The sequence below is a fragment of the Oncorhynchus mykiss genome, chromosome 11, assembly GCF_057628025.1.
Source record: "Oncorhynchus mykiss isolate SJ-2025 chromosome 11, ASM5762802v1, whole genome shotgun sequence".
NCBI classification, from domain to species: Eukaryota; Metazoa; Chordata; class Actinopteri; order Salmoniformes; family Salmonidae; genus Oncorhynchus; species Oncorhynchus mykiss.
In genome coordinates this window covers 35,754,500-35,768,508 of record NC_143032.1, presented here as the reverse complement: position 1 = coordinate 35,768,508, position 14,009 = coordinate 35,754,500, and the positions used below count along the sequence as shown (strand labels likewise).

General features: G+C 41.2%; 1 protein-coding gene across 1 annotated transcript in view; it reads left to right on the top strand.

The window, feature by feature from the left end:
• The first annotated feature begins 788 nt into the window (after nt 1-788).
• Nucleotides 789-14,009, top strand: part of LOC110535621 (tyrosine-protein kinase Yes) — a 54,921-nt gene continuing 41,700 nt past the window's right edge. The window contains exon 1 of the mRNA XM_021620732.3: nt 789-1,283. The gene's annotated coding sequence lies outside the window, so the exon portion shown is untranslated. The remainder of the gene's footprint in view (nt 1,284-14,009) is intronic.

Genomic DNA, 14,009 nt, shown 5'->3' with positions numbered 1-14,009 from the left:
TTGTGGAAGGCCCGAGTTAAACAATTTAAAGGCAATGCTACCAAATACTAATTTGAGTGTATGTGAACTTCTGACCCACTGGGAATGTGATGAGCAATAAAAGCTTAAATAAATCATTCTCTCTACTATTATTCTGACATTTCACATTCTTAAAATAAAGTGGTGACCTAACTGACCTAAGACAGGGAATTTTTACTAGGATTATATGTCAGAAATTGTGAAAAACTGAGTTTAAATGTCTTTGGCTAAGGTGTATGTAAACTTCCGACTTCAACTGTATGTAGGGTTACTTAGGGTTAGGGTTAGTGCTAAGGTTAGGGTTACAGCTGTAAGTACATTGTAATTCATTGTAGCAATAATTAATTACAATACCAGTTAACCTGTAATTACAGGAGTAGGTCACTGTATTTAAAGTGTTGCCATAGTCTGCCAAAGTCTGCTACTTTTGTAGCTCAGGTGTTCACATGGATTTAAAAATAAAATAATGTATTAGGCCTAAATGGCTCAACAGGAGCAGACAGGGAGAATCAATGGGGAGCCCGGTGGATTTTGAGAAGATTGGTACTTGGCCCTTGTAGCAAAATATGTAACTAACCTCTTCCCCACTCAAACAGTATAAAAAGGCAGTTTGAACAAGGATAATCCGATATTAGGCTACTGCCAGTAGGAGGCGATATAGCACCAGTTTTGGAGAGATATAATTGTATTCATATTTCATAAACAAATCACATGAAACCACACACAAACAATGACTTCTCCCTTTCAATATTTATACATATTTTTTATCCGGGGGGGGTGATCATCCTGTGATGATCATCCTACCATCTCGACACCGGTCTGTGGGGTTGGTATCTCCAGCTACGGCGTCATTCCCTGGAGTCAGGTCGGCCATGTTGTAGTGGGGGTGGATGCGGGCTGGCGTAAGTTTAGAGGTAGGAAGTGTATCTACAGGAACTGGGTTACTTTTGACGACTTCTTTTGTCATCATGTCGCTGGACAGATTTCGCTGGGGTTTTATGCATTGAATTTCTGTCTGTGTCAGCCCCTTTTAAATAATTTATTTTCTTCAACATTCGTCTTGCTTTGATTTAAATTCCTAGTTTTTTTTTCATTCACGGAGCACAAAAACGATTGAGAAAGGCTGATGATTTGTTGCAGGGAGTCGGGATGGGGGCGACTGTGATTTCCATGTTGGAATACTAGCTGATTTTGCGTCGAACCCAGAAATAAATTGGAAATACAAACACAGGCGCATGTGGCACAAGAGCGTGGATTTCTAAAAGGTAAGATTGTTTATCATGATTAAAAAAAATAACAAGTTGACGATCCAATAGTCATGGTAGGCCTACCAGCCCTCTATGGTCGATTTTTCATGGCATTGTCTGCACATCATTTTTCTGACCCCTACGAATAGCGGTCAATAGCCTATTATTAAAGTTACATGACAATCTTAGTGTGATAAGTTCAAATTCGTTTTTGGAGATACGCTTCACAAGCCTAAGTGTAGTTCACAATAAGGCTATCTCTGGTCTGAGCCTGTAATTTAAGTTGTATTTGTAGGCAATGGCTTGAGTTTCCGTAAAGCCTGCACCCCTCTCTCAAACCCCGACAATCGTTTCTCGATGGCAATCACTGTTAGTTCAGACGACAGTGTCCGATATTTCGAGACGACTGCTCCAATACCGAACACATGGAACAGTTAGCTGAAGAAGCAACAATGTAGCATTGTCTGGACTCTTATCACCGCATGGCCATGTTCAAATGTAACAAATCCTAGTCTTGATTGTCCTGAAGATTGCTAACAGGTAATTAAGTCAAAGCAACTGTACGGAATGTGATTGGTAAATTGAAGATGTGCATCTGCAGGCTACACGTAGTCCATTCCTACACGATTTCCAGTAATGCGAGTGAAGAAATGAATTACCTCAAATTCAATTTCGGCATAGGCCTACACTAGTCATCCCAGAATGCAAATACGGAGGTTCAATTGGTAGAAAGGGATAGAGTACTACCTCTTAAAAGAATACCAACTCCATACCACCCTATGTTAAAAATATCTGAGGCATATGCTTGAGCTTGTAAAACGTCCAAATACACCAACAGATGTTTGGAGGATGTCAGTTCAATTGAGAGAACTACCGACTGACTATCGTTGCAGGGATAAAATACTATGTCTGAAAGGTCCAAGGCCTTTAAGCATTGTTATGTCTACTGTCGTCCTCAGGATTCAGAGCAACCTAGACATTACCAAAGCCCCAAATGTGACCCCATAGGCTAGAACCTATTCATGAAGACACTGATGCACCCTCTTGGAGGAACCAACATTAGCTTAACGTCCACTAGCATTCACTGTGTGTTGCTCTGTGATATTGGTTGCATTTAATGTTATAGTACAGAAATGACCCGGTATATAGGTTACCTAAGGCACAACATGGTAACCGCACAGTAATAACAAATGCCTTACAAAAGATTTACAACCAAACTGATTGAGAAGCCACTGTGATAGAAGGACGAGAACATCAGTCACATACAGTAGGTCATGACTTGAGAGACATGGGTCTGATTCTCTAGAGACTGTCACTGTCAGTGGGAATGAGGACATTTCACACCCATGCCAGTGCCTTACAGCGAGAACGTCAGTTGGATCTGGGACAGAAGTATTGAAGAGTTGTGTAGCATGTGAATAACACCGAGTGGGCTTGCCTTCTATGAGCTTTTAGTAAACTGTTCCAGCTGGGCGATGGGAGAGCTGGGCCGTATGTATATTAGACACCAATGAAAGAAATTTGACTGAAATAGGGACGGACTACCTGAACTTCAATAAGCTACTGTATTTTTCAGTTGCTACGTTTTACACTATTGAATATGACCCTGAACCCTTGACGATGCCTGGCCAATGGTAGTGTCTGTCTGTCATAGCTACATATAACATAGAGATAATTGTTGAGTGTGGAACCAAGGATATTGGGGGAACTTCTCTTTACATCAGGGAGCTTATTGCTGAAGGAAGTAGCGTAGGATGTAGCTTAATCTTACCATCCCTACTTCAATTCCCATGCAGTCAGTAAGTGACGTCAAGCTACAGTTGTGTACATTGGTGTGACTGAACACAAGCTGTGTTTGAATACTCATACTATTTGTGACACAAATTGAGCATGTGGTATGCTTATTAGACATAGTATGGATATAGTTAGTATGCCAAAAGTTCCCGGATGTCATACTACATTCGTCAAAATACGAAGTATACAAGCAATGGGACACTATTTCACGTTTTCGGATTTGAAGAAAATGGCGGAGAAATATGCAGCCGCATTCCGACGAGAGTGGATACAAATTTGTTTACACATGTTAAGAAAAGGTTGAGCAATATAATAAAGTAATGACTTTTCAAATAAATTACTTTACACATTAGGTTGGCTGACAATTTGTTAGTTACGCTGTCCTTATGAACAGCATAGCATATCATTACAGCAGTATGTACCCGGGTATGTTAGCTAGCTACTGTAACTTTAGTTGGCTACTAATACATCAAACTTGCCAGTATATTTACTTTATTTTATTTAATTACCCAGAGTTTATTGACTTGATTATTCACGTCATTCATAGCTTAGTAAGTGGTTTAGAGGTTCGGGTGTGTTTGTAAATTCGCTCTGGCTATCTAGTCTGATTTCAGAGCACTCTCATCTGGCTGTGGCAGAGCGCAGAATAACTGATGAATTTACGAATGCTCAACACCCATTAAATATGACCTGTGTCAGTAAACGTCAGCAAGAAAAGCGTAATTAAATTGTTGCCAGCAGCACAGTTCGAGTAACCAATGCTCTGGATAACATAAAAACAGCCTAACCAGCTCTACTAGGGCAAGTAAAATGGTCAGTGAGGTGTTCTCTCATTTGTGTCTGGAAGTAGCTAGCCAGTTAGCTTGGGGGCTTGACTGCGGTTGTGAGGTCAGAACGCTCTGACAAAACCACTGTACGTTCAGAGAGCGGAAAGCTCGGAATTTACGAACAGACAATCTGACAACTACCTGAATTTACGAATGCCCAGAGCGCACTCTGGCACTCCATATTGAGTTTATGAACACACCCGAAGTCGAGCTAGTAATTTGTTTTGCTAACAAGCTAGCAAGAGGTTGCATAGCAACAGCATCAACTTCCGGTAGACAGAGTACGCTCAACTGAAAGGATACCGTTTGTTTACAATATACTAAAATTAATTAATAGTATATAGTATGTAGTATATACCCATTAACTATGTAGTATACAGTATGCTAGTATGGGTATTCGAACACAGCTACAGTGTTTTAAGGAAGGGTTAGTAATGGTGGTGATTTCACTGAAGTCACCACAGCACACATTGGCAGCCAGAGCAAATCCTGAGAAGTAGGTGATGATAGTTTAAATAGTCTTTCTCTGGCTGTTACTGTATAAAAAAAAAACGAAAGGTGTGTGGTCACCTGCTCCTAAAATAGCTCCTACACACTCAAGATTGACTACTGTATTGGCAGACGCAGCCAGGTATTCTGTGATGCTGGCAGCCTGGCACAGCTCCAAAGGTGGAGAGATGGTCTAATTCTAATAGTAGGCTACGTGGTTTTTGAACATCATAACACACACTATACTGCATCCTTAATAATCATGGCAACATGTATACTACCTCTTCATTTAAAATTCATGTTTGGCCTAGTCTTGCATGCCATGTAAGAGACTACATTAAGGCCGAATTCTGTAATTATGCTGATAGAATAAGTCACCAATGTAAAGTGATGTTCCAACTTCCATACTTTAAAAATATTTATTGTTTGATATTGTAAGACTGCAGTTTCCAATGGCCAGTTCATGCCTTGGCATTGGAGGAATGCGGAGGAAGACGCAGCATCTGTTGGAGATTTAAAGCATGGTAAGCTCTAAGGACCCTCCCTGTCTATAGCCATGGTGTCAGCTGCTAACAGCTGTCCGTCCAGAAGGCGGGGCTACTCCCATACCCCTGGTTGCCGTAGAAACTTCCCCCATCACGCTCCTTCTTCATTCATTCAAACATAAGAGATGTTTCTCCTTGCGTTACAGTGGGCACGTTTCCGTTTACCCAGGTATATTTGATAAAAGCATTGTTGCCATATAAATCATTGCGACGTGTAATGGAAAAGGCAGATATAGGATACATTTTCTAAAGATCGACAATCTTTATCCGTTCAACGGTGTTGGATAATCTATTTTTTGTCTAACTTTCTTTATTGCGACAAATGATGATGGGAACGCTGTTTTTCGAATAAATTATGATTGCCGAATACTTTTGAAGGTAAGCGGGACCCGTGATGTAAGCACTTAACTATAAGCTTACACTCCACATTTTATTCTGAATGCCCACAATAAAATGTAACAAAAAAACAGGAATATTTGCAGGACAAGGATTGTCCTGCCTGACTGAAGAGTGCCTGAACAAGTTTCACCATCCAATTATTTCTGATCTACAGGAGTGCAAGTTTCACTATGGCACGGACCGTGGCAATACGTTGGCACTTGAGAATTATTTGAATACCGCAAATAATAGTCAATTATTGCATTCTATACGTGCTTGCTTTCGTAGGCTACCTGAGACATGATCGGTGGGAGGGCTTACATACAGTCGGCAATTTATTAATGTGAAATTTGCCGAAATGGTAATGAAAACACTTCAACCACTACATTTTTATTCAACACTATGTTTTTTTGGGGTGTGACATCCATCGACACAAGACAGTTTAATGGAAACGCACCCTAGCAGGCAATTGTGGCATCTATTTTCTAAGCATTCTAAATGGCAACAAGAAATCCCTGGACAAGTTAATAGAAACAAAGCTATTGTGTCAATTATGGCTGTTACGGTGACCATGCGGTCACGAGTCATGGCGCTAGTCAAATTTCACGTGACCGCTTAGTCAGGGTAATTAGGCTTCCCCATGTGTTGATGCTGCGGATGGTCATTAGTAGCCTACCAAACTTGCTAACTGCCTGGTACTCAGTACTCTATTGTCCCTCTAATCACTCTGACATCCATGCAAATGTCATCGAAAATCTAATCAAACACTTCATGAGTGCCCATGAGCTCATGTTGCACAACATTTCTATAGGCTATACAATTGCATGAGAAAATAGATTTGAGGGCCTCTGTTTAAAAAAAGGAGGATGCCGTCAGCTTTCTATAGGCTAGGCCTACTATATTATGAACTTTCCTAATATTAAGAACATTGCTTTGCTTTACAGCAGGAGTATAGCTTACCTGGCAGGCATGAAAATTATCCATGGGAAAGGTGTCCTCCATTCTCTATTTAAGTGCATAGATGACATGTATTTTTTTCGAATGCCCTTTTTCTGAGGCAGGTGCGTGATAATGGTCCATTCTAAATCAAAACTGATACACATATTATTTAGTATATGTAAATACAACATTACATTAACTTCTCTAGTGTAGGGGGCAGCATTTGGAATTTTGGATGAAAAGCATGCCCAAATTAAACGGCCTTCTACTTAGGCCCAGAAGATAGGAAATGCATATAATTAGTAGATTTGGATAGAAAACACACTAAAGTTTTCAAAACTGTTAAAATAATGTCTGAGTATAACAGAACTGATTTGGCAGGTGAAAACCTGAGAAAAATCCATTCAGGAAGTAGGATTTATTTTTCTATTCAATGCCATTACAGTATCCATTGACTTGGGACTCAAATTGCAGTTCCTATGCCTTCCACTAATTGTTCCAGGCTTGTATTCTGAAAAATGAGGGAGTAAGAGCAGTCTGAATGAGTGGACCCTGCCGTGTCACAGAGCTTTTTCATGCTCACGACCGAGAGAGTGCATTTCTTGTTTACCTTTTATATGGACGACGTTATTGTCCGGTTGAAATATTAGCGATTATTTAGGCTAAAAACAACCTGAGGATTGAATATAAACATCGTTTGACATTTCTATGAACTTTACGGATATCATTTGGATTTTTTTGTCTGCCTGTTGTGACTGCGTTTGAGCCTGTGGATTACTGAAGAAAACGTGCAAACAAAACTGAGGTTTTCGGATATAAAGAGAGACTTTATCGAACAAAAGGAACATTTATTGAATAAATGAATGTCTTCTGAGTGCAAACATATGAAGATAATCAAAGGTAAGTGATTAATTGTATCTCTATTTCTGACTTGTGTAACTCTTCTACTTGGCTGGTTACTGTTTGTAATGATTTGTCTGCTGGGCTATGTTCTCAAATAATTGTAAGGTATGCTTCCGCTGTAAAGCATTTTTGAAATCTGACACTGTGGTTGGATTCACAAGAAGTTAATCTTTAAACCTATTTAAAATAGTTGTCTTTTCTGAATTTTTATAATGAGTATTTCTGTATTTGAATTTGGCCCTCTGCAATCTCACTGGATGTTGGTCAGGTACCCTAGAGAGGTTAAGAATAGTCTGATGGGTGACTATTAGCCTATCACTTGTGAATGATGTATTATTACTTATTAATGATGCCCAGCTTGTGCATTCAGGCAAGAAACAGCGCATACCTTTTTTTGTCGCCATTTTCAAATCATAGTCGCACACCTTGTATCCTAGCCCATAGGCCTACAGTGCCTTCGGGAAAGTATTCAGACCCGTTGACTTTTCCAAATGTTGTTATATTACAGCCTTATTCTAAAATGGATTAAATAACAAAAAATATCCTTAGCAATCTACACAAAATACCCCATAATGACAAAGTGAAAACGGGTTTTTAGACGTATAAAACAGAAATACCTTATTTATATACAGTACCAGTCAAAAGTTTGGACACCTACTCATTCAAGGGTTTTTCTTTATTTAAAAAATGTTCTACATTGTAGAATAATAGTGAAGATATCATAACTAGGAAATAACACACATGGAATCATGTAGTAACCAAAAAAGTGTTAAACAAATAAAAATATACTTTACATTTTAGATTCTTCAAAGTAGCCACCCTTTGCCTTGATGACAGCTTTGCACACTCTTGGCATTCTCTCAACCAGCTTCACCTGGAATGCTTTTCCAACAGTCTTGAAGGAGTTCCCACATATGCTGAACACTTGTTGGCTGCTTATCCTTCACTCTGCGGTCCAACTCATCCCAAACCATCTCAATTGCGTTGAGGTCGGTTGTGAAGGCCAGGTCATCTGAGGCAGCACTCCATCACACTCCTTCTTCTTAGTCAAATAGCCCTTACACAGCATGGAGGTGTGTTGGGTCATTGTCCTGTTGAAAAACATATTATAGTGGGACTAAACGCAAACCAGATGGGATGGGGTATCGCTGCATAATGCTGTGGTAGCCATGCTGGTTAAGTGTGCCTTGAATTCTAAATAAATCACCCACACTGTCACCAGCAAAACACCATCACACCTCCTCCATGCTTCAAGGTGGGAAACACACAAGCTGAGATCATCCATTCACCTACTCTGTGTCTCACAAAGACACAGCGGTTGGAACCAACAATCTAAGGACAGATTTCCACCGGTCTAATGTCCATTGCTTGTGTTTCTTGGCCCAAGCAAGTCTCTTCTTCTTATTGGTGTCCTTTAGTAGTGGTTTCTTTACAGCAATTTGACCATGAAGGCCTGATTGGGGCGGCAGGTAGCCTAGTGTTTAGAGCGTTGGGCCAGTAACCGAAAGGTTGCTAGATCAAATCCCTGAGCTGACAAGGTAAAAATATGTTGTTCTGCCCCCGAACAAGGCAGTTAACTGGTAACTCTAATTAACTTATCTACTGCCGCAGAGGTAGCTGGTTGAGTGAATGCCAAGAGTGTGTAAAGCTGTCATCAAGGCAAAGGGTGGCTACGTGGACAAATATAACACTTTTTTGGTTACTACATGATTCCATATGTGTCATTTCATAGTTTTGATGTCTTCACAATTATTCTACAATGTAGAAAATAGTAAAAATAAAGAAAAAGACTGGAATGAGTAGGTGTGTCCAAACCTTTAACTGGAACTGTAAGTATTCAGACCCTTTGCTATGAGACTCGAAATTGAGTTCAGGTGCATGCTGTTTCCATGGATCCTTGATGTTTCTACAACTTAATTAGATCAACCTGTGGTAAATTCAATTGATTGGACATGATTTTCAAAGGCACACATCTGTCTATATAAGGTCCCACAGTTAACAGTGCATGTCAGAGCAAAAACCAAGCCATGAGGTTGAAGGAATTGCCCGTAGAGGCCCGAGACAGGATTGTGCCGAGGCACAGATCTGGGGAAGGGTACCAAAATATTTCTGCAGCATTGAAGGTCCCCAAGAACACAGTGGCCTCAATCATTCTTAAATGGAAGAAGTTTGGAATCACCAAGACTCTTCCTAGAGCTAGACGCCCAGCCAAACTGAGCAGTCAGGAGAGAAGGGCCTTGGTCAGGGATTTGAACCTGATTGAACATCTCTGGAGAGAACTGAAAATAGCTGTGCAGCAACACTCCCCATCCAACCTGACAGAGCTTGAGAGGATCTGCAGGGAAGAATGGGAGAAACAAATACAGGTGCGACAAGCTTATAGTGTCATACCCAAGAAGATTTGGCTGTAATTGCTGCCTAAGAAAGGTGCTTCAACAATGTACTGAGTAAAGACCAACTGAATTCGTCCACCCACACAGACAGCATCGTGAAGAAGGCGCAGCAGCGCCTCTTCAACCTCAGGAGGCTGAAGAAATTTGGCTTGTCACCAAAAGCACTCACAAACTTCTACAGATGCACAATCGAGAGCATCCTGTCGGGCTGTATCACCGCCTGGTACGGCAACTGCTCTGCCCACAACCGTAAGGCTCTCCAGAGGGTAGTGAGGTCTGCACAACGCATCACTGGGGGCAAACTTCCTGCCCTCCAGGACACCTACACCACCCGATGTCACAGGAAGGCCATAAAGATCATCAAGGACAACAACCACCGAGCCACTGCCTGTTCACCCGGCTATCATCCAGAAGGCGAGGTCAGTACAGGTGCATCAAAGCTGGGACCGAGAGACTGAAAAACAGCTTCTATCTCAAGGCCATCAGACTGTTAAACAGCCACCACTAACATTGAGTGGCTGCTGCCAACACACTGACTCAACTCCAGCCACTTTAATAATGGGAATTGATGGGAAATGATGTAAAATATATCACTAGCCACTTTAAACAATGCTACCTAATATAATGTTTACATACCCTACATTATTCATCTCATATGTATATACTGTACTCTATATCATCTACTGCATCTTTATGTAATACATGTATCACTAACCACTTTAACTATGCCACTTTGTTTACATACTCATATCATATATGTATATACTGCACTCAATACCATCTACTGTATCTTGCCTATGCCGCTCTGTACCATCACTCATTCATATATCTTTATGTACATATTCTTTATCCCCTTACACTTGTGTCTGTCTATAAGGTAGTAGTTTTGGAATTGTTAGCTAGATTACTTGTTGATTATTACTGCATTGTCGGAACTAGAAGCACAAGCATTTCGCTACACTCGCATTAACATCTGCTAACCATGTGTATGTGACAAATAACATTTGATTTGATTTGAAAGGGTCTGAAAAAAAAATGCCAACATTTCTAAACTTGTTTTTGCTTTGTCATTATGGGGTAATGTGTGTAGATTGAGGGGAAAAAAAATAATGTAATACATTTTAGAATAAGGTTGTAACTAACAAGATGTGGAAAAAGTCAAGAGGTCTGAATCCAACCTCACAGTATATGTTCGCCAATTAACTTAAAATTAAGCACATTAACCTGCTTTATAACCGGCGTAGAGCCTAACTGGCATACATAGCTGCACGTGAGTTTCATGTTTGGGAAAGATGATTTTCCCGCTAATTGATTGCATTTTGGAACATTCGCGCTTATAGCCTACTGCCATGTGCTCATTGCTGCGCTTATAATGTGAATGTGACATTTTTAAGCTCAATGATCAGCCTCATTTATTTTAAATAGTTTTTTTGATGCTGGGTGGTTGTATTAATTTGGGATCTATTGCATCCCACAACTGTAGCAGAGTATGTTTGGAATATTTATTTCTCGCACAGGAGGACAAGTTGACCAATAGAATAGGTCAACGTATGTACTATGGTGGATAGTAGTTTGACATAGGCTAGTGCTTTTGCTGTTCGTTAGGCCTACTCATCATGTTGGCTGATGAAAAGTAGGCTAAATGTGGACAGTTCTATCTTAAATATGCACCTAGGAATTCGATGAGGGACTTGAGCGGGTTGCGTCCCCGATGTTTCCGTCTTCATTCACTTGTAGTCTACTTCTTAGCTGAAATTCCTGCGAAAAGAACCCGATCATGTGACGGGCATTGGCGACATCTGAGAGAGCCATGTGAGTGAGAGGTGCTTCGGAGCACGGCAGCTGGGAGAAGGGAATTATAATTAGCCTATTATATTCAGCCCAAGGGCACAACGGCCACTTTGGCCTCAAAAGGCATAGATTTTTTTTTAGGGGGCATTACAGCCACACAAGTGGGATGCCGCTGGGAAATTCGAGTCCTGATGAGAATATTATCAAGTGCTTGTCAAATTGTGAGAGGCTGATGAAGAGTGTGCAGATTGCAACTTTTTTTCATATCATCGTTAAAGTCCCATCATGTAGCCTTAGAATTGTATTAAACATCAACAGCCATATGACATAGCCATATCAGGGCCTAACATAAGGACAACTCAGAGTATGTTCTTCTGAAATAGACTACATTTTCTTCTTGTCATGTTTCTTTAGACCTGTCTAAAATAAAGAATGGACTTATTGCGAATGTGTAGGCTATATTAAATGGATTTATTATAATTTTTTTAAATGTAGATGTTCCAAAGGTCTGCATCAGTGGCTTGTAAGCTATGCGTGGAAGCCAGGAGATGCTAAATGTGTTTGTTAATTAACGGTCAATTACCGCGAGACCGGCAGTTTATTTGCATGACAATCACTGGCTGACAAAATGTCATAACCACCACAGCCCTAGTGTCAATCAATGTTCCTATTTGTCACTGACTGATGTTTAGTGTACATTATGTCATTTCACCTGCACCATTCATTATTGTCAGGCATCAGCTTTATGTCTACGTTACCTTGTTCGGTAACAGTAGCCATGACCCAGAACAACAAGGTTGACTGATTTCCATCAGCTAACCAGTTTGTCTGTTTGTTTGTTTCCTATTCCTTCTCCCTCGCTCCCTCACTCTCACTCTCTGTCCTTGGTAGGAAGAGCACATAGAGGTGTCATTGAGATGGCCTCTTGGCTGTACTGAATGTGTGTATTCATCAGTGAGTTTCCTTAGTGCGCACACTAATTTGTGTGTGCACGTGCGCTTGTGTGTAGACTTTGAGCATGCGTTTTTGTGCGTGCGCGTGTTTCTGCCTGCCTGCGGTCCTCTCAGTGAAAGCCACAGCAGGTGGCCTGGAGCAGAAAGGCCCGGCGGAAGGAAGTCTGGGCCAGAGTGATCTGTCCATTTCTCACTGACCATCCCAACACTCCCTCCATTTCAGAGCAGTCAGCACAGGGGGATTCATGTCCCTATGAGTTCTAGTCTGGGTGCCAGTCTGTTTCTGCTCTCTTGCCAACTCCCCATGGAACTGTAATGTAAAACAATGTCATCAATGGAGTTAGCAAGAACAAACAGATCTGGGAACAGATCTGGGACTATCGGTCTAGTCCTCAAACAGCTCTACTTGCTATGCAATCGTGCCATTTTTAATCACGATGGGGAGAATCCTAACTGAGTTTTCAATTAGTCATGTATTGTTGAGGGGGCAGGGTAGCCTAGTGGTTAGAGCGTTGGACTAGTAACCGGAAGGTTGCAAGTTCAAACCCCCAGCTGTCATTATGCCCCTGAACAGGCAGTTAACCCACTGTTCCTAGGCCGTCATTGAAAACAAGAATTTGTTCTTAACTGACTTGCCTAGTTAAATAAAAAAAGTATAAACATTTAGTAAAAACCATTTGCGGAAGTTAGCATTCAACTTATCTAGCAGAACTCCCGGAGAAGGGTGAAGTTGCACCTAGATGGTGATCTTTGTTTCAGTTTCACATTTTCCCCACTCTAGATACAGTATGTACTGACCCTAGATATGTACCTATGGGAAATGTCACCCCAGAGCCAGAACTCCAGGCTGTTTAATGGTGAATGAACATGTCTCCGCTCACCTCCATGTTATCAGCTCAGGACCTTTTCATGAAGCTTGTGTGGAATGTCCAGTTCTTTCCCACTGTCAGGAAAGAATGGGCCGGGGGTGGAGGATACGATATACACAGAACCTTCATTCCACTGCAGTCTACAGTCGTGGCCAAAAGTTTTGAGAATGACACAAATATTAATTTTCACCTCAGTTTGTATGATGGCAATTTGCATATACTCCAGAATGTTATAAAGATTTGCCATGCAAATGAACTGAATCCCCAAAAAACATTTCCACTGCATTTCAGCCCTGCCACAAAAGGACCAGCTGACTTAATGTCAGTGATTCTCTCATTAACACAGGTGTGTTGACGAGAGAGTGTTGACGAGGACAAGGCTGGAGATCACTTTGTCATGCTGATTTAAGTTTGAATAACAGACTGGAAGCTTCAAAATGAGGGTGGTGCTTGGAGTCATTGTTCTTCCTCTGTCAATCATGGTTACCTGCAAGGAAACGCATGCCGTCATCATTGCTTTGCACAAAAAGGGCTTCACAGGCAAGGATATTGCTGCCAGTCAGATTGCACCTAAATCAACCATTTATCGGTCATCAAGAACTTCAAGGAGAGTGGTTCAATTGTTGTGAAAAAGGCTTCAGGACGCCCAAGAAAGTCCAGCAAGTGCCAGGACCGTCTCCTAAAGTTGATTCAGCTGCTGGATCGGGGCACCACCAGTACAGAGCTTGCTCAGGAATGGCAGCAGGCAGGTGTGAGTGCATCAGCATGCACAGTGAGGCAAAGACTTTTGGAGGATGGCCTGGTGTCAAGAAGGGCAGCAAAGAAGCCACTTCTTTCCAGGAAAAACATCAGGGACAGACTGA